The sequence below is a fragment of the Drosophila montana genome, unplaced genomic scaffold (assembly GCF_035044405.1).
Source record: "Drosophila montana isolate Dmon_TW-CO22-7 unplaced genomic scaffold, ASM3504440v1 contig_3213_1, whole genome shotgun sequence".
Lineage (NCBI taxonomy): Eukaryota > Metazoa > Arthropoda > Insecta > Diptera > Drosophilidae > Drosophila > Drosophila montana.
The window spans coordinates 433,763-453,153 of NW_026998093.1; the positions used below are offsets into that span (position 1 = coordinate 433,763).

Sequence of the window (19,391 nt, forward strand, 5' to 3'; positions counted from 1 at the left end):
ACTGAAGCATGAGACGCAGCAACAGCGGGTGGGCCTGTAACAGCGCGTAATTGAAGCTGCCCACGCACAGGGCTCAGCTCTGAGCTGAGAGGTAAGAGCCGGAGTCAGGTTCAAGGTGGAAACAAGCAAGTAAACAGTAGCGACAACAATTAAATGAGTTTAACCTCCAACTAAGTAGTGGCCGGCAGCTATCCAGAAACCAACTCCATTGAATGGCAATTATCAAGACCCAAAACAGATTTTTGTATGCAAGTTGCAATTTGCGGCGCTTTTCATTGTCGGCTATGCGAGCAATGCGACGACCTCCATCGTTGTCGCTGTCGTTGTTGCTGCTACTGTTGTTGTTGTTGTTGTTGTTGTTAGCGCAGACAATTGCAAAATTGTCGCCAGCTCTTAGCAGAATTGAGGAACTGAAATTCAAGCTGCGGCTGCAGCTTCAGTTTGAGCTCCACAACCCCAGCCGGATTTCATAGGCATACCTGTCGCGCATACCCCAAATCGTTTAGCAATTGACTGACGATTGTTTCTTTTTTTATTTTTTTTTTGTTTTGTTTTTGTTTCTGTTATTTGAGCACAAAAGGCCATTCGACTCGGAAACGCTACTGTTGTCTGCTGTCGTTCAGGGCCAACTTAGCGGCCCGGTGCTCATTGTCATCTGCGTTTGGCAATTCATTGCCAAGAACAAAACGTTGCAAGACGCGCCCAAATGGCCGATTTGCCGGCTTTGGCAATTTACGTACCTCGTGAAAATGTTCAGCACAAAATGCAATGCTCATGGTAATTGCAATTGCTAGACTTCTCACACCTGTAACTTGATCAGAACTTAACCAATTTTTAAGTGGACTTGGGCCCTTAAACTTATTTGGTGGTTCAATTCTTGGATTTGGTTTTCCAAACGGTTCTGTTTAGGCTTACTTTCGGCTAGTTTATATTCAATTAATAAAAGGTGGCATTTCGGGCTCAATCCCTTTCGGCATACTTTGAGCTCTAGTTTGCTGCTGTGTTTTGATTTTATGGTTACTTTTATAAACAGTTTGGGCTAAGCTTTTTGCCCCTTCATTAAGAAGTAGTTTCCGCTTTTCTGCCATTGATATTCATGTTCTCTCACATTATATGCTATCTGAGCATTTCCGATCAAATATTTCGCATTTAATGCCCTCTAAGCAGTAGCTGTTGCAGTTCCCGAGACTATGCGCCATGAGTTCCTAAGCATTCAGCGCGATAATCTCTTGCAGGTGCCCCGGACCGATGGCCATGCCGACGACGACGGCGACGGCGACGGCCACTCATTCAGTGAGCAAATTTTATTTTTATTTTTTCCGACTTGCAGATCATGGAATCCGCGGAATTGAGACAATTATTTGCACATCGTGTATGTGGAGACAAGTTGCAGTCGCAAAAGTCGCAAAACTCGCTGAACTCCGCGCCTTTCGCATGCGTGAGATGCTGCCTCAAAAATTTGCGAAATTCATTAAATAAAAGTCGTGAAGAGTCGCTGAAGAAGCAGAACAAGGCTAAAACTGGCTGCCAGGACAAAAATATTTGACAAAACGCCACTTGCGAGACGCCGCCGCCGCCGCCGTCGAAGACATCGTCAACCATTTTGGGTAGCTTTGTTGGACACAAAATGCGGTAGGTAGTTTTTTATTGGCCCAAGTTCAAGTTCGATATGTGGCCACGCTGCAGGAGGTTAGCATAACTCAGACGCAGCGTTGCCACCTCATAAACTACATTTAACCGGCCAAAGTCTTTAGCTTTTCGAGTTCTTTCGTTTCAAGCGAAGTTTTTGTTCCGTTTGCGTCGTTAGTTAGATTTAGCGGCCGGCCACGCCCTTTTCATGTTGCTCTCTAGCCGACTGCTAATTGAATTTTCGTAGTTTCGTATAAGTATTTGTTTCTCTTTAGTTCATTTCACAGTTGGCCTTGAGACGGAAGTTGGCCACGTTTGCATGTTTATGCAAATAGCCGCCCGTCTGCGCCCTGAGGGGGACGCTAGGCGCGAAAGTAGCGCCCAACTATCGCCTCGCAATTAGTCAGAAAGGTGCACAGGTCTCTCTCATTGACTTATTAAGGTGGTGGCCAAACATTGTGCCCCAGGCCAGCGACAGCTGCAAGACTCGTGCTACCAATTTCTGGGGCAGGCCGAAACGCACATGTTGCATATAGAATTTCCAATGCGGCAAATCTAAAATGCAAACGCTTGTCAGGCGGGGGTCAGTCCGGAGGAACTGCGGTCAACTGTTAACGCTTTGCAAAAATAAGTATAAAATTACAAATGGCTAAAATATTGGTGGACATGTCCAAAAGGTCCAGGGACAGTTCCAACTGCCTCATTTATTTGCGCTGCATTTCCTGGCAGTGGCAACTTGTTAGTGCGGCAGCCACAGCCGCTGCCGCTGCCGCTGCTGCTGTTGTTGGTTTTTGCCGTTGCCTTTGCAAAATTCATGCGCATGTTTGTGCCTCATTTTTGGACATTTTCACTGGCAGCAACAGCAGCAAGAGCAACGCATCGGAATTGGCATCAAATGTGCAAGGGCAAAAGTTTCGTTGCATTTATGCGAACGACAGGCACAACCCATAACAGCAACAGATCCGGACCCAAACACAGACCCATGTCCACTGCATAGATACGCGCTCACTCTGAGATACATAAGCAATAAAAAAAGAAAGCGAGTGCTCAACCAAAAGATACCCTGTACTGAAAAAAAGGCATAAGCTTCTCTTAGTTGGGGATATAAATATTTTATTAACTTTTGTGCAGTTGCTATAAAATTGAAGAAATACTTACTTGTATTATAAAAGTATGGTTATTATTTTTAAAATCTAAATCTAATTCAGTTTTTCATTTCACCCTCTTTTCTTTACACACTAACTAACATAATAGATATCCTTTTTGTCCATTCCGATTGATACTCGGTATACAAATTTATATGTGGTTTATATAAAGAGTATATCTCCATATAGTATAAACGCATTCAATGTATTTGCTGTTCGGCTGTTTGTTTGTTTTCTTGCTTTGTCGTTTGTTTGTTTGTGTTTAGCTCGCACATCGTTTTCAAAAATCGAAATTGAAATATGAGCCCCGTTTGATATTTATATGGAACAGGGGAGTTGGGGTCGCATACCTATGTGAGCATGAATGTGTCTACGTATGTATATGCTGTTGGCTTTTGTTGCTTGCCTCGTTTTTTTTTTTTGTTGCGAAACAGTCTCTCTTTTATCTAAAACACCAGCAGAACGGCAAAGAGATGTGGAGCCTGCACATTACCAATGCAAAGTTGAAATAAATGAAAAAGTGGGAAGTGGGATGAACTCTGAACCGGGTGAAACGGTATGTTTAACATTAAATCAACAAATATATAAAAAGGCTAGCGGATATACCAAGGCCTTGCCCGTGGTAAGTTTTGTGCTTAGACGTTTGAATACAATTTTTTTTTATCCAATTCCCGTCCGTCGGCCAAAACTTTACGCCTCCCAAAATGGAGCCATGAGTATCATCCCATTCGACTTATTTTCTATTTTCAAGATTCTAAGCTTCAATATTCTCATCACATGACTATTAATTCGATGGATTCTAGACTTATTTTCAAATATCTTTGTAAAATTAAATAGTTCGGGTAGACTTACCCAGTCAGGGTAAACAGTTTTTATCAGCGCTATATATAACTCCCACTAGTGTAGTAGTTGGTTTTGTTTAAAAGGAGCTTAAACCACGATTGGTGTAGTCTGAGTACATAAAGTAGTAGTAATAGAACTCTCTGTGGTACTGTCCGTTGTGGAAGAAGAACTTTCTGTGGGACTATCCGTTGTGGAAGAAGAACTTTCTGTAGAACTTTCCGCGGCTGTAGAAGACGAGCTCTCTGTGGTGCTGTCCGTAGATAAAGTGGAAGAACTTCCTGTAGAGCTATCCGTGGCTGTAGAAGAAGAGCTCTCTGTGGTGCTATCCGTTGATAAAGTGGATGAGATCTCTGTAGAGCTATCCGTGGATGTAGAAGAAGAGATCTCTGTGGTACTATCCGTTGCTAAAGAAGATGAACTTTCTGTAGAGCTCTCCGTTGCTGAGGAAGAACTTTCGGATGTACTGTCCGTTGATGCAGAAGAGCTCTCTGAGGCGCTATCCGTAGATGAAGTGGAGCTTTCTGTAGAGCTATCCGTGCCCGATGAAGAAGAACCCTCTGTAGAGCTATCAGTTGTTGAAGAAGGAGAACTCACTGTATTAATCGATGTAGTAGAGCTAGACTCTGGCCCTGTAAATAGTTAGTTGATTACTAACATGGTTGATAATTGCTTAAATGTTATTGCCTGGAGAAACAGTGACAGGTTCTTCGGTCGTCGTAGGTGCTGGTATTGGCGGAGGTGCAGGGTTTGAAGGTTTCCACAGTGGACCAAAGATATTAAAGATAACTGGCTTGTGCATGGTAATGTTCTGGTTAATGTTGAACAAATTATTTGGACCGCCAGAACTTGCATCCCCTGCTCTTGACTGTTTTTCAAGAATGCATTTCTGTGCTGATCCATTAAAGCGAAATCCTTCATCGCAATGGCTCAATATTTTGCCAAGTAGTCCTAGACACAGAAAATATGATTTAGGGTCATGTGAATCGACAGCTTTATATCCGAAAGACTGTTCAGCGCATATATCCGGGGCGTATGCCTGCGATAAGCCCAGCAGAGCAATCCATAATATAACAACTAAAAGTGTTAAGTGTTAAAGACTTTTCGATGTCTGGCGAACTATTCCTTCTAGACTTACCCAAGCGCATTTTAAATCTGCTAACGTTGACGGCTGCACAAGAGTTTTTATACCCAGGTTCTGACACAATTAGCTGAAAGCCCAAACTTAAGTGGAACTAGAGATATACACTTTATGACACGGAAGTCATCTTAACTAAATGAGGCATTTATGTAAAAGTAATAGGCGGGCAAACAAGAACAGCAGTTAGTCAACAATTTTATTTTAGATATTGAATAGAATTTTTACTTTTCTCCATGTTTTTCATGTTATCTCAAAAGCGACTTGAGTTTGTTTATACAATCTAGAAGGTTCAAAAATATCAAATAAAAGCTTATTTATTTCTGTTAAGCAAAAGATGCAATGCTGCAGCCCATAAATGAGACCGAAAATTGTTTTGTATTCTCATGCTGATTTTCCAGTTCGGATTTGAGTGCTGCACAGTAAAATTAATTTAAATATCGCGCTGTGAGCATAAAGAAACAAACATTTTTATAATTTTATAAATGCATCATTACAACAATATTTTATTGAAAATCGAACAATGCCACAGACTTGGGGCCAGGTGGACGTGGGCAGAGCTACAGCCCATATACATTACTGATTTATGATGCTGGACTATTCATTAAAATGCCGAATTCAAAAACAACATTGATTTTATTTGATTTTAATAGCACGGCCCTGGGAACGAAAGCTATTTATCTGCAGTGGTCATCAACTATAAATCGGTTGTAAAATGGTCAACCAGATAGCGCGGTGGACAAAAGAACCGCTAACGCCGTCAGCGGGATGAGGCACTGCATCATCTGCGGCAGTTGCGGCGACGACGCCCCAGTCGCAGACTGAGTCGAGTCCCAGTTAGGCCATAAATTTGTACAATTAAAAATTATGGTGAGTTTTTACAGTTCATATCAGAGGAACTGTTAAGGAAAATTTATGTTGCAAGCGCCTGCGCTTTGGCAACATTGGGTGAATAAATCAGAAATTCGAAATCAAAGTTAAACGATTTTCGTTTGCCCTTCAAACTGGCCGTAAAGTTTGTGACATTTGGCAGCGTCGCACCTTCAGCTGTTTCAGCTGGGGGCATGCAGCGAGTCGTTAAAATGCAAGTGTTAGACAGGTGAAGCGCTGCTCTGCCGGCCCCCTGTGGTATGCTGGGGCAGCAGTGGGGTTTAAATGCCAAACATATTTATATTTTATTTTTATATTTTTCCAATAAATCAAAACACTCCGTCCGATTTTTAATGCTGATTGTGCGTTGGGTTGAGTTTGAAATTTTAATTAGAAAATTACTGAATTGAAATACATATTTTTGACTCTCTGCGGGTAGCGGGGCGGGCGGACCACACCCCATTTCCTCAGCAAGCTCCGTGACAAGTTCGTAATGAAATAATTAGACCGCACGCAGTGCAGCCAACGCAGGAATTGGACAACTGGCAATCGAATTGGAAATACAGCTCCGATAAGCCTATTAAATCGTGACATTCCTCATTCCTCATGGCTCAATCGTAAATCATATCGTACGCCCAAGCCAAGTCAGTCCACCCATAGATCAATGTGACTCGATAGTTCGATTGTTCGATTGAGTGCGTGTTCGATTTTTAACGACCCAAACGACGTGCGCCGCATTTGAATGCAGTCGACGTCTACGAAGCAGTTGCAGTTCAAGTTGCACTTGAAATGCATATTTATGAGCTGCAGCAGAGCATATCAGTTGCCTAGACGGGTTTGACACGAATGGGAAATATAAAGCTGATGGAGCCAGCTATAAAAATCTCTAGAATTTAAACATTAACTTATCTTTTGAGTACTGTTTTATATACGAATTACCCCAAATTTGTATCTGTTGAAGATTTTTGGAACAAGAACAATTTATCGCAATTCAAATGAAAAACGTTTAGGCAAAATAGGATATAAAAAATGCAGGATGTACATAGGGATGTGGTATAATTTCCTTCGAGAATCAGCTTCAAATGGGTTTTAAAATATTACGAAAAGAAAATAAATCATTTATCTTACTGTAAACTGTTTAGGGGCGTTAGTTGATTAGCTCAGATCGTAACGATCACGCGACTGACCATAGGTATCTGTAGGGCAACTCTCACGCACGTACCCAAATCTTGCATGCCCAATTTGGAATGTCACATCGCTGACATCGTTGGCTGATGGCCTAATGCCGTCCACTTGACAGCTAACAACCACACGATAAATCGATTGAATATTACGCTCCCCGTTTCTCCATACCCAAAACTCAACACAAGTGTGAAGGATTAATTTTTTTTGGGAAAAAAGAGAGAATAAATAAACACGATGCGCATTAAGATCAAATTACATGATAACCGAACAAATGCCGATAGAGCCGATAGGCCACCGACGAGGCGGGGTCGAAATGGTATGCGGTGGCAGTGCTGTCAATGGGGGGGAGTAATTCTGTATCAACACTTGGCGATCGACTGGGCCTGGCATACAAATTGTATGCGTAGGAACAGATCAACACCCGAAAATGGGACGTGCAGTGAAAAATGATTGTTAATAAAGTCTGGACGAGATTGGGGGAATGGCATTCAAGTGAGATCAAGAGGCCAAATATGAACCAGAGCCAATGAAAAATAACGAGCCCCAGCTAAAATATAACTAAACATAAAATCGAAATGGCAAGCCGTTAATAAAAAAACAGACTAAGAAGAAGGAAAATAAACTGCACTCAGCTGCAGGACGAGTGCCCGTTGCGTCGACACTAGCAACATATGGCCATGGATATGTGAAAATGTTAGCGATTGAAATCAAACGCCCACTGGAACTCGAACTCGAGCTCGAGCTTGAGCTTGAGCTTCAGATTCAGCTGGGGCATTGGTCATGGCCATAGAAGCGCTTTGGCTGCTGCAATTTGCATAAACCAGGCAACGTGGCTGGAAAACTGCGCCAACTGACAATTGACAACAACCGCAATAACAACAACAGCAGCGGCAGCGGCAGCAGCAGCAGCAACTGCGCATGCGCAGCGAAATTGTCAATTCGGCAACATGTTGGCATGGTGCATGGTCAAGTGCAGAAACAGGTTGCCACTCGGTGGCAGCCACTTCCTTGTGTTTTGCTGGTGTTTGCTGTTGCTGCTGCTGCTGTTAGATTTTCAAGTGCAGATTGCTGCCGTGGCTGACTTTTTGTGCGACGTTGAAATTTGTAGCAGTCAGCAATCACACATACACACACACATACGCCGACTCACATTCACAAAACTGTCGCACAAAAAACATTCAGGGTTTGGGCTTGAGTCTGGCTTTGAGAGTCCAGCTCTGGGTAATTGTTGCCAACGCCAACAAGCAATGTCTTGGCAACATGTTGCCGCCGCAGCTGCTGCCGCTGTTGCTGCTGTTTGTTTTGTCGATTGTTTGATAGGCAGAGACTGATGATGACCATCAGAATGATGCATTTGTACACCCATGAGTTTTGACGTGAAATCTGCACTCGTCGCCCGTCCGCCACTTGGCATAAATTTCGTGTGTGTGTTGTGTGTTGCCGTTGTGGGAAACCCGGCAGCAACAAGCCGAGTCCAGTCTAGCGCCAAGATTAATGCGCAAGTCAATTGAATACTGTACTCCTTGCACTCCAACTCCTGGCCTGCCCACTGCCTGCCTGCCTGCCTAGTTGCTTGCCTGGGTTCTGTTGCTGTTCAGCAATTGTACGCCGGAAGCGACGATCTTGTTAATTTGATAGTCTTGCCAATGTTACCAGCGCCAGCTGCAATATATCATCATTAGAAATTTGTGAGCTTTCGACGCATTCGAACACGTACTTCATAATTGCAATGCAATGCAGTTGCTGTAACTCCCCCATTTCTCTACTCCCGCTTGTTGCCATACATGTGTGTATGTCTCTGTGAAACGCCCACTCGTAACTCTAGTGCCCCACATTCTCGACATCAGCAACCACCTGAGCCACTGAATGCAGTTACAGTTAGTTCATGTCCACACGACCATGTTGATGACGCCTTCTTCTACTGCTCTGGCTCTGGCTCTGGCTCTGGCTCTAGCTCTAGCTCTGGCTCTGGCTAAGGCTCTGGCCCGGTCTAGTCGTGGTCTGGCAATTAACACTAAAGCAGCAACAAATCAATTTGGCGCGCTGTTGCTGCAAAATCGCCTCGTGTTGCGTTTGCTGTTGCTGTTTCCGCAACATGTTGCAGGAAGATGCGTACCAAATCGATTTGAATGTGGTGCCAATGTGAATGTTGATGCCGATGTCGATGCTTTTGCCAGGCCAGGCCAGGCCAGGCGTGCCCCCATGTGATGATGCATTACCCCACACACCGAATGCCAAAACTTTCAACGGCGGCTGCTGCTGCTGCTGCTGTTGCAGTTGCAATAATTGCTCCACTTGGGCCAGCAACAAATCGTCGGTGCTGGCGTTTGAGCTGCCTTAGACTTTGCCCAGGCTTAAGCCTTGGAATGTACCCTCTCAGGCAAACGCCTCGCACATACGAAATGAGACAGCCACAAAGACGAAGACAGAGGCGGAGCTGGAGCTGGAGCTAGAGATGGAGTCGGAGACGGACGACTTGAATGAAGAGGTTTTCCGTTGCCATTTGGCTGGCGATTTTTTTCTATCTGTTTTCAGCTTTTTTGTGTTTTTTTTGCGTTCATTTCCATGCTCAATTTTCCAATGTTTCCTGTGCCCAGCTAACAGCGAGTACGACGACAATAACAACAACAACAGCAGCAGCAACATCGACGACAGCAACAACAGCAACAAAGCAAACGCCGGAATGCGTTGAGTTGTGCAGCCTCAACTCGCTGCAAACAATTGTGATTATCGAACATGGCTGTGGCTGCCTCTAATACACTAACTAGGGGTTGATGCGCTACAATATCAAGCAGGTAGAGGAAAATGTTTATATGGGAAGGAAATCTGATACTTTGGTCTATCTATTCCTTTATATATCGTTCAATAGCTAGCCGTATGAGCTGGGTGTTCTTATAGTAAACGTAAGAGTATCCCTGACTTGGCTATTAGTATTTGCCTTCATTTTTACTTGTTTCTTGAGAGGATCGCCAGGTACGCCGGTGGCAGTTGAGGCAGTTCAAGCAGTCGATGCTTGGATAGCAATCGTATTTGTGTTGCTCTGAACCTGGGCTGGTCTTTGTTGTTGCTTGTGTGTGGGGCATCGCAATATAAATTGCAGATTTCTAACGCAATTTTCATAGTTGCATCCTCGCAGCGTCTTTGACATTGCCATTGTTGTTGCTGTGTTATTGTTACCGCTGCCACAACAGCAATTGTTGTTGTTGTTGCTGTTGTTGTGCGCAATTGGCGCTGCCTTGTTGCAAATTTCCAACATTTTTACTCAATTGAATATCTGCGCGTTTCTCTGCGAATTCACAATAATTTTTAGTTATGATAATTTTTGGTTACTGCCACAACAATTGCAGATGCCAGCGCCTATCGCATCGATCTAACCTACATTTTTTCGGTATGGAATTGACTGGATGTAAATCTTATATGAGCATTGAAAACTAAGGGTATTACTTTGTTTTATAGTCATATATCGATATTTTGCCCACTTATTTATTTATTTATTTAAATAGGCTGTTATATCCATAAGTATGCGATCTATTAAAATAGTATACTGTTACCTGAAAACTTTGTAGGCTTAAGTACCCAAAGAACACACATTTGCTTAATTTTCTCATTACTGTCAAAGACCTTATATAACCAGGCATAACTCTTTCTCTCTTTCAGGACACCTCCCAACCACATAATTTAACAAATTTGCAATACGTGCATGTCTTGCATAACATTTCCTTCATCAAAGGCCTGAGATACGGTAAGTCAAGCAACTCAAGATATTCAAGATATACTCAAGAAAAAAATAAGCATACCCAGGCACACGCCCACGTTAATATTAATTGGCCATTTGCTATGCAAAGCGCAGGCGATGCAATAAGAGAGACCGCAAGACAGGCGACAAGACACAATGACAAAATACAGCAACAACAACAATTGCAACAACAACAATAGCCACAATGACAACAAATAATATACAATATTGAATATACGACAATTGGCCATTCGCTGTTCGCATTGTTTGGTCGCGGGTGGCTCTAGCTCAGGCCCAGGGCCTGGGTCTGGTTTCCTGAGTTCCTCGCTCGGCAGCTCGTGCCCGGCAAGCAAAGCTGTTGCTGAATGGCAAACACTTTTTGACGCCGTCTGACAGCAACTGTCATTTTATTAAATATGGTTTTTCTTTTTTTTCTTGCTTGATTTTCCGAATCGTACGCCCAGCCACCCAGTCGCCCGCTCTGCTGTTCATAAAGCATTACAGACTTCTATCAGCGCTCAAGTCCCGTTGTCGTCGTTGTCAGCATTAACGAGTTATGCGGCGCGGCGATTAACGAAGGGGTGTGAGTAGGTTGGAAGGAGGAGGCGCGGGCAGCCAACGGTAGCAACGCGATTGCAACAGGTGCTTCTCAGGTGGGTTGCATCACGTAGCTGCTGGTCGTCAGCAGCAGCTCCGGTAATTGAGCTGGACAACTGGCTGGGCAACGGTATTGGCTTTTGATATTCAAGTGCATTCAAGATGCCCCCGCACAGTTGTTGGGGAATGTTAATACGATTGCCATTGCTGTCAGTTATCAGCAGGTGTTTTGTGTCTGACAATCGGCTCTCCGAGCCTCATGAGTGCCTGATTAGGCACAGCCCACGCAAACTTTCCATCAAATGCTCAATTTATTCTCAGCATATGGTATTCAATAACCCCAAGATGTTGCCTTTATGCCTCCAATCAGTGCTAAGTACATGGGCACCACAAGACTAGGTCCAACAATGGGGACATTCCAGCCTCGCTGGTTGCGCTAATTGTGCTAATAATGGGGATTACCTGCGGCAACAACAGCATCAGCAGCAGCAGCAACCCAAAACCAGACCAAAAGCAAGATGGCCACGAATAGACGTGGCACGCCAACGCACTAATGGACGCTGCTAACGACGCTTGCAACTTGGTGCATTGCTCTCCCCCTCCCCACCCTCTCTCTCTACTGATTGCGTCGACAAGCGGCGGCTGCTTTTGCATGCGACGTGCGTTTATTTTAATTTCATTAAACGCGAAATAGTCACAAAAATAGCCACAAACTCGTCCCACAGTTGCGCACAGTGGTGCAATTAGAGCTGAAAATTATTACGCCATGCGTTGGGCTACTCGCCTGGCCAGGACCAGGAGTCGAGTAGCTCACCCAGTCCGCCACCGCGCTTTTAAATAGGTTACAATTTATGAGTGGCAGTTGCAGAAACCGCGTCTGTCAGTCGCCTCGTGAGCCTGTGTGTGGGCGTGAGCGTGGGCGTGGGCAACTGCGAAAAGTGCAGCAACAGCTACCGTCTTGTGGTCCCCACACCACAATAGAGCAGCAGCCAGCTGGTTGCTGGCTGCTGGGTGACAGTGTTGAGTGAAAGTGGCATATCGAATCTTTAATTTGACCGATCTTTTGGTCATTTTGTGGTCAGCACTTTGACAGGCATTTGCACAATTTATCACTGAGGCAACTAACCGCAGCGCGGCTCCCTCCCATTCTGCCAACACCCCATTGAGATGGAATACGCTCTGTGCAGTCCGTGCTGCCCAGCCCAGTCTTTCGTCATCATAACAAATTAAAGTGCAATTTATTTTCAATTAGCAATTTGCGTGTCCGAAAATGCCCAGCAAAATGGCAGAGCCGGAAGGCCTCCAACTGCTCTGCGTCATTTTGATGCAGTGACAAACTAATGTCGCCCCACCTGCCCCCGGTGCCTTCCCCAGCTAAGCTGTCGGCCCTTGTAATGGAAAAGTTGCATGCAAATTGCGCAAAACCGCAGCAAATTCATTAAAACAATTAGGGCGGACGCAGCTGTTGCATGGACACACGCCTATAGACAGCCTATAGGAGCCTTTGGAACAGGTCCATAAGCCAGTTCTTGGTGTCCGCTGTCCGCTGCCTGCTGTCCACTGTCCGAAGTCCCTTACCCACTGTCCAGTGTTCAGTATCCAGTGGCCTGTCAACCTTTGGGCGCATTGTAACTGCACTTCAATTAATTGGTATACGATATAACTACTCTGGAAGTTGTTAACTCTCTTCGAGGGTTCGCCCAAGTGCCGAAGTACTCGACACAAGATTGCAGTTGCCCATGCAAAACATATATGTAGCAAGTGCACTGGGAACCACACATTGAGTTGAGGAACCCGTCACAGACAGCCCGATGATTGGTTGGGAAACTTACTAAGCTCGGCGAATGAAGAGCAATCATCACGGCAGCAGTTCCTATGTTGTCTAGGGCGGAGCTTATAAATAAAACATTGCAAGAAACTAAAATATGTATAAAAAAACATTTTATCATCCGAAACCTGTTCGGTTTAATTTATCGTCTCAAAGCTGTGTTGAGATTTATGAATGTTTTCCTACCAAAATGTATCTAAAATTATGGTACTCTTAGGAGTCTCCATCATAATCGTCTTATTTTACAAACAATTTAATTACTTTCGGCATGTCGATGGCATCTAAGAAAAGCAACGAGAGGCGGGTTTTATGGTTTGATTGGTCAGCAATTTTAAGTACCCCCCTGGTGGACTATGGGCAATGTTTGTATTTGTGCAGATCTAAAGGAGTTTGGCTTATGTATCCCTGGACTGGGCCAGATATTCATTCAATAAATGTCAAGACGTCTAGTTTATGTGACTATTAAAGATGCGCTCAATGAAGCTAGAGGCAGCTTCAAAGCGCCAACTCCAGATAATCCCCAGTCGGAGATGCGCCGACGATGACTTAATGGGACAATGCCCGACCAAGTCGTTTGCGATGCTGGATAAGGACGCGTGCGAAAAATCAACAACAAAGTTGAAAACTGCTGGGACAGTTGGTTGGTTCGTTGGCTGCATTCGGAATTGGTGGATCGAATGCGCGACGGGGAGTTGTAAAATGCTGCAATTAAAAGGCAGCAGACAACAAGCAACAAAGCGCCGTTCGCAACGTTAACAAAAAAGGCAGCCACAGCTGTCAATTATTTCGAGTACTTTTCACCAACGCCTCACGCAGCGCTGAGACCAGAGAGACAGGAGACCGGAGACCGGAGACAGGAGACAGCAGACCGGAGATTGAAGACAGACGAACGTAGCAGCATCATTTGACAGCAGCTCATGACCATGGCAACAAAAAACGAAACGAAATAAAAAATAAAAATAAAGGCAACAGCATCGAGTGGAGCAAACATAAATATTGGCAACATACTCGCATGTTGGCCCAAACTGTCAAATTATTTCGATTCATGAATATTAACGCCCATCCAACGGCAGCCGCAAAAGGGCAGCTTGGGAATACAAATGCGGCTGCTGCCCCAACGCCGAGCCTCAACTCCAGCTCCAAGCAAGGAGCTATCGTTGCTGTTGCTGTCCTCGTAATTGACAGCCGCACTTCTTCTTCTTCTTCCTCTTGCTGCTGCAGTTGGTTGCGCTTTTTGTGTGCGTTTTTCCGGGGCTGCTCTTTACCGAATTTATCAATTAATTAAAATTCGTGCATTTTATGTGTATAAATATATATGTGTATAAATAAAAATGAATATATATATTCATGGCTGGCCACTCGCTTGCTGCACTCGTAAATGACATTTTATTGCCGGCTCGATGCAGTCCCGATGTCACACAAATTATGCAATTTTTTCGCCACAATTTTAACTCGTTTTCGGTGTTGGTAATAAACCACATGCGATATTTTTTTCAGTTCCTGGCTTTCTTTATATGGCCAACTGTCCAGTGGTTGCGGTTATTGAACTTTATCGAAGAATTAAATGGCCCACATCTTGTAATTGTCGCTAGGGGAGTTATATAATTGTACTGCATGCTCACGATAGGATCAACAATGGGAGTACTTACTGTGCTTTATTACTGCGGAAGCATGTTGAATTTTTAAAAGTGAATTTAAAGTGTTAGTGAAATCACAAGAGATTCAGAGAATTTTGATCTATAATTTCATATGCTTAAATAGTATATTTAACTACACTTATTTCACAAGAAGGCATCTTATTTGAAAGCGGGCTTTAAAATAATTTCCCTAGTTCCGTTGTAAATTTTTTGGGTTTTGTGGAGTTTATTGACTTTTTGCCAGCGAACCGTTGGCGAATGTTGAAAAGGTAGCTGCAAGAGCTGTGACCAAACATGGCATTGCCTAATTTTCCATGAGTTCATAAATCAATGTCAGGAGCACGGCGCATTGATTGTCTTCAATTTCTTCATTGCTTGCTGGTGGCTGTTGACCCAAAACGAAACCACGCTGCGGTGCAGTTGCACCACCTAAAGGTGGAAACTGGGCGCAGACAGTCCTTGCACGAGCTACATACGTGTGGCAATTATGTTGCCTGCGGCATGTTGCAGCTGCGGCATAAAACAAAAATCTCTTCTGACGCCCAGGCCAAAGCAAAGGCAAACGAAGCTCGCAATTGGCAACTCTCTGGACCTGCATTAGACCCATTAGCATATTTTGCCATTTGCATTAACACCTTCGCTGGGGATTATGTAATTTCGTATAGGCCAGATTCGCAAAAGGCTGCTGTTGTTGGTGTCGCTGCTGCTCCATGTCCACGGCCATGTCGAAGCGTGACTCTGCGCCTGGCCTTTCCCAAACATTTATTGTCCTTGTCCGCAACGCGACACATGCCGCAGCAGCACCGCCACGCCCCGCTCTGCCCACAGTTAGCTGAATTATTACAACACTTGACGTTGTTCGGCGCGATTTCGTGAGTGCATCTTATAATGCTATTAATTATTTGCATGTTGCACCTTAGAATGTCAGCCAACTAAACTGAGGAGCCAACTGGTGCAGCAGCAACTGCGGCTACCAAGTGCCAACTGACTTTCGGCTGGGAAATGCGTACAGCTCGGAGCTGGCGAGGATTTGCACATGCCACAGCTCACCTCGAAATTTATGCCGGCAACACGAAGAAATTGTAACAACATGGCAATTTATTCCAAGGAGCTGCAGACGGGGCTGCAGATAGAGCTGAAGCTGCAGCTTGATTATCTTTTATTGTCGGAGCTCTGAACAGGCGGAGCGGGCGACTTAAACTGCCCCAGTGACAAGTCCCTGCTCCAAGGTATTCGCCTGGGAGCTGCATAACATTATCAAGACCATTTCCACAGCCAGTTGCACACCTCGGCTATGCATTTACATCTACATAGACAGCCTTCTGTGTGAATATTTTCGGGGGGAGTTTAGCTACAGGCGCGGCATATATGCCGCATATTTCGTAGCCCAATTCAAAATATGTGCTCGCATTCTCATTACACATGCAAAAAGCATTCCTTTCTTATGTTTCGCCTTTCTATGCAATTCTTATAAGTTCAAGTAGTGCTTACAAATTTTCATCGTTCTTTGGCGTGTGATGTGACAGTGTAAGTGAGTGAAAGAGAAGAGGAAGAACAAGCGTTTAAAAGCGCGTGTTGGGGAGGGAGAGAGTGGAAGCGAGAAAGAAATATACATGAGTGGAATTGAAAAAGACAATGATGCAGCTTCTTGTAATGATTATAAAACCATAGTTAAGTAGAAGAACGCTTATAACAATACGAAACGTTATATGTTATGTAGTTCGCCCCAAATGATACCATTAATCCAGAAGTGCTAATAATTAGCGTTCAACCACTGCTCAAAGTATAATTAAAGCAGCACAAATCAAATGCGCCAACTCAAGGAACGTGGCCCTAGTTGATTAGTGTGTGCACAAAAACAACAAAAACACCTTCGGTACAAACCAAATCCAGAATGAAAGCATGGAGCATTCATCTTTGCCAATTTGCATTTGCAGTGGCAGCAACCACAGTCAAATACCATATAAGCCGCCCACCTATTCACCTCCACCTCCCCGTTCAACTGGGGCTGCCTAGACATGGCCACAGACATGGGCATAGTCATAGGCTCAGTATGCGACCTGGGTTCGGGGACATTTTCGGGCACACTCTGCTAATTAGCTGGAGGTTTTCGCGTTGAATGTGGGTTAACAATTGACAGCACAGCAAGGCAAGCAGCAGAACGCAAATATTGTCAGGGCAACACGTTCCAGAACTGAGCCACGAATGCACTTTGCCATCAAATTAATTAAGACAAGATTGTGAGCCGGCCAAAAACTTAAAACCAAAGCAAAACGCGAGCTGTGCCAACTGCAATTAAGCACATAAGGCAAAAGGCCCAAAAAAGGCGTTGTTGGGATAAGGGCAAGGCGAGTGGCTGAAGTCTAATTAGGGATTATGAGGCGGTGACAAGCACGACTAATTGAGAGCCAAAACTCTTGAAGCCACACAGCGAACTGGACCACACACGTCACAGCCAAGCATTTTGGAGGACAACAAACGGCAACAAATTGACCTGCAACATGTTGAACAACGGCCATAAAGACCAACAACAGGCACAGCAACAACCACTTGAAACGCCGAAAAAGAAACATGTTGATTGCTCTATCCGAAAAATTAATTGGACCACACACGAAGCGAACAGCACCACCACCGCCATCACACACAGAAGACAGCAAGCAGCACCACTTGATGCTGGAAAGAGAAGGCGCTGGGCACGTGCAACCGTGTCTAATTAGTGCGAGCGGGAGAGCGCGACAACTACTACTACTCGTAGACATCGCATCGTGGTTCTGGTGGGTGTCATATATATTTTAATGACCGCTCCGGCTCTGGGTTGCCCGGGCCTTCCAAGTGCGGGCCACATCGATGGATTTTTGATAACCAGAGGCGAGCGAATGAAATGGCAAAAATGGTGAAAAATAAAAAGGAAACCGAAAAACTGGCGCGAATGACTGCATAAATCCATGTGAAATGCAGCAACCAAGTGACTCCCTGACTGGCTGACTGACTGACTGACTGACTAACCGACTCCCTGACTAGCTGTCGTCTGTTGTTGGACGGGTCTATCTTAAAGATTTGCCTGCTCTGCCGCGCCCAGCAGTTTGCGCGCCCCGAGTGAATGGCACCGGCCCTGACTCCAGATCTGCAGAGCTGTCGTCGTTAGGCAGCAAATGCAAATGAGTTTTCGCATATGTAGGTCTCCTGGGTGTCACTCTTAACCCTATTTCCAGCGCGGCTCATAAACGAGAGCGACGACGACGACAACGACGACGACGACAACATTGACAATGGGTGGCCAGTCCATAGGAACTCACCAAGCGCTCAGGCTGTCTGCCTGTCTACCTAATTAGGCAGCCGCGTTATTTATTTGGTTATTTATAGGTGTTGTGAAACCCGATTTCAATTTATTTGAAATATTGTGAATACCACAAATATTGCCTGCGGTATGCGATATGCGGCATGCGGCATGCAACCAACTCCGTGTGGTGCACACATGTGCAGAAACACGTGTTGCCTGGATTAAATGTAAATAGAATGCAATTTTGTCAGCCGCACCACCAGGATAGTAGCTGGAGCCGCTGCTATTGTTCACTCGCCTCGCCTGCTCCTAGTAAGACAACACGCCCACTCTGCAAGCGGTTGGCGGTTACGCCCCCAAGCGTTTGGGCTCAGTAGTTCTTGAAGTTGCAGACGCTGCAGTCGCAGAAGTTGCAGTTGCAGTCGGAGTCGCATCGTAAACTCAGCACGTAAATTATGATCAGCCAACGGCGTTGAATATTAATTGCACCGCACCAAAATGAACAAAGGCCGCCACAGCAGCAACAGCAACAACAGCAGCAAGGGGCACATTCCAGCTAGATGATGCCACATGTACACAGCTCCAGCTCCATACTTGGTGGCCAGCTCATGTGTGCGCGCGCATCTGTAACGGTGCCTTTGATAAGCGTCGATAATTATTGACCAGCCACTGGAGCCGGCTGCAGCTCTTTGCTGTGCGCTTAGTTAGAGCTTTAATTAATTTCCAGGAAGTTTTGATCGCAACGTGGCCCATGGTAGTGGCTGAGTCTGTCTGGCGGGGGCATTCGTTTTCGCCGATTGTCGCCGGTCATCACTCAGCTGGAGCCGCCTGGAATCGCCTCCTATGTCAGTGTCAACACAGCGACGACCCCCGTTGCTCATTTCTGTCTTGCTGTTTGATGTATTGTCGCCGGCCAAATGTAACCAACAGCAACAACAGCAACAGCAGTCAAGGTGTGGTCCACAACAGGTTCAGGTTTAATTCCATGCCCAGGTCCTTTGAGCGCTGTCAAAGTTGTTTGCTTCTAACTTGAAATATTTGTTGCGGATGCGCCAGCAAAACGGTCGTCTCTTGACTGAGTGCCAATGAGTGGCAGCAACAGCAGCAGCGACAGCAGCAGCAACAACTGCCAAATTGTGCCTTAAATTGTTGACTCAAAACCAACATCAGCAGCAGCAGCAGCAACAACAACTGCGTTTTGCGACCTACAATGTGGTTTGGGGCCTGGTATTTTGTCCTGCGGCCACCAGAGCAGAGAATGCACGAAACCAAAAAAAAAAAAAAAAAAAAACCTGAAAACTGTTTGCTGTATTTATCATGGCCGACAAAGCGGCGCAAATCTTTCAGAAACGAAATCACAAGGCTATCAAGAGCTACCAGCTTCGGCCACAACAAGGCAAACAATAATAAAAATGCCAGCCACAGTTGGTGGCTAAAACACGCCAAAAACAAAACTCAAGTCCACAGAAAATGTCTAAAGAAACAACAAAATCTAAAAGCCCGGAA

At 44.9% G+C, this 19,391-nt stretch overlaps 1 protein-coding gene and 2 long non-coding RNA genes across 3 annotated transcripts in view; 2 read left to right on the forward strand and 1 right to left on the reverse strand.

The window, feature by feature from the left end:
• Positions 1-10,742, forward strand: part of LOC135432793 (uncharacterized) — a 45,470-nt gene extending 34,728 nt beyond the window's left edge. Inside the window, exon 6 of the transcript XR_010436965.1 lies at positions 10,465-10,742. The gene's annotated coding sequence lies outside the window, so the exon portion shown is untranslated. The remainder of the gene's footprint in view (positions 1-10,464) is intronic.
• LOC135432790 (uncharacterized) lies at positions 2,916-3,446 on the forward strand. The gene is made up of 2 exons (XR_010436964.1): positions 2,916-3,148; positions 3,236-3,446. It is a non-coding gene; the product is annotated as an uncharacterized LOC135432790 (long non-coding RNA).
• On the reverse strand, positions 4,013-5,010 carry LOC135432789 (uncharacterized). The gene is made up of 2 exons (XR_010436963.1): positions 4,753-5,010; positions 4,013-4,691 (listed from the first exon to the last, which is right to left on the reverse strand). It is a non-coding gene; the product is annotated as an uncharacterized LOC135432789 (long non-coding RNA).
• Positions 10,743-19,391: the final 8,649 nt, after the last annotated feature.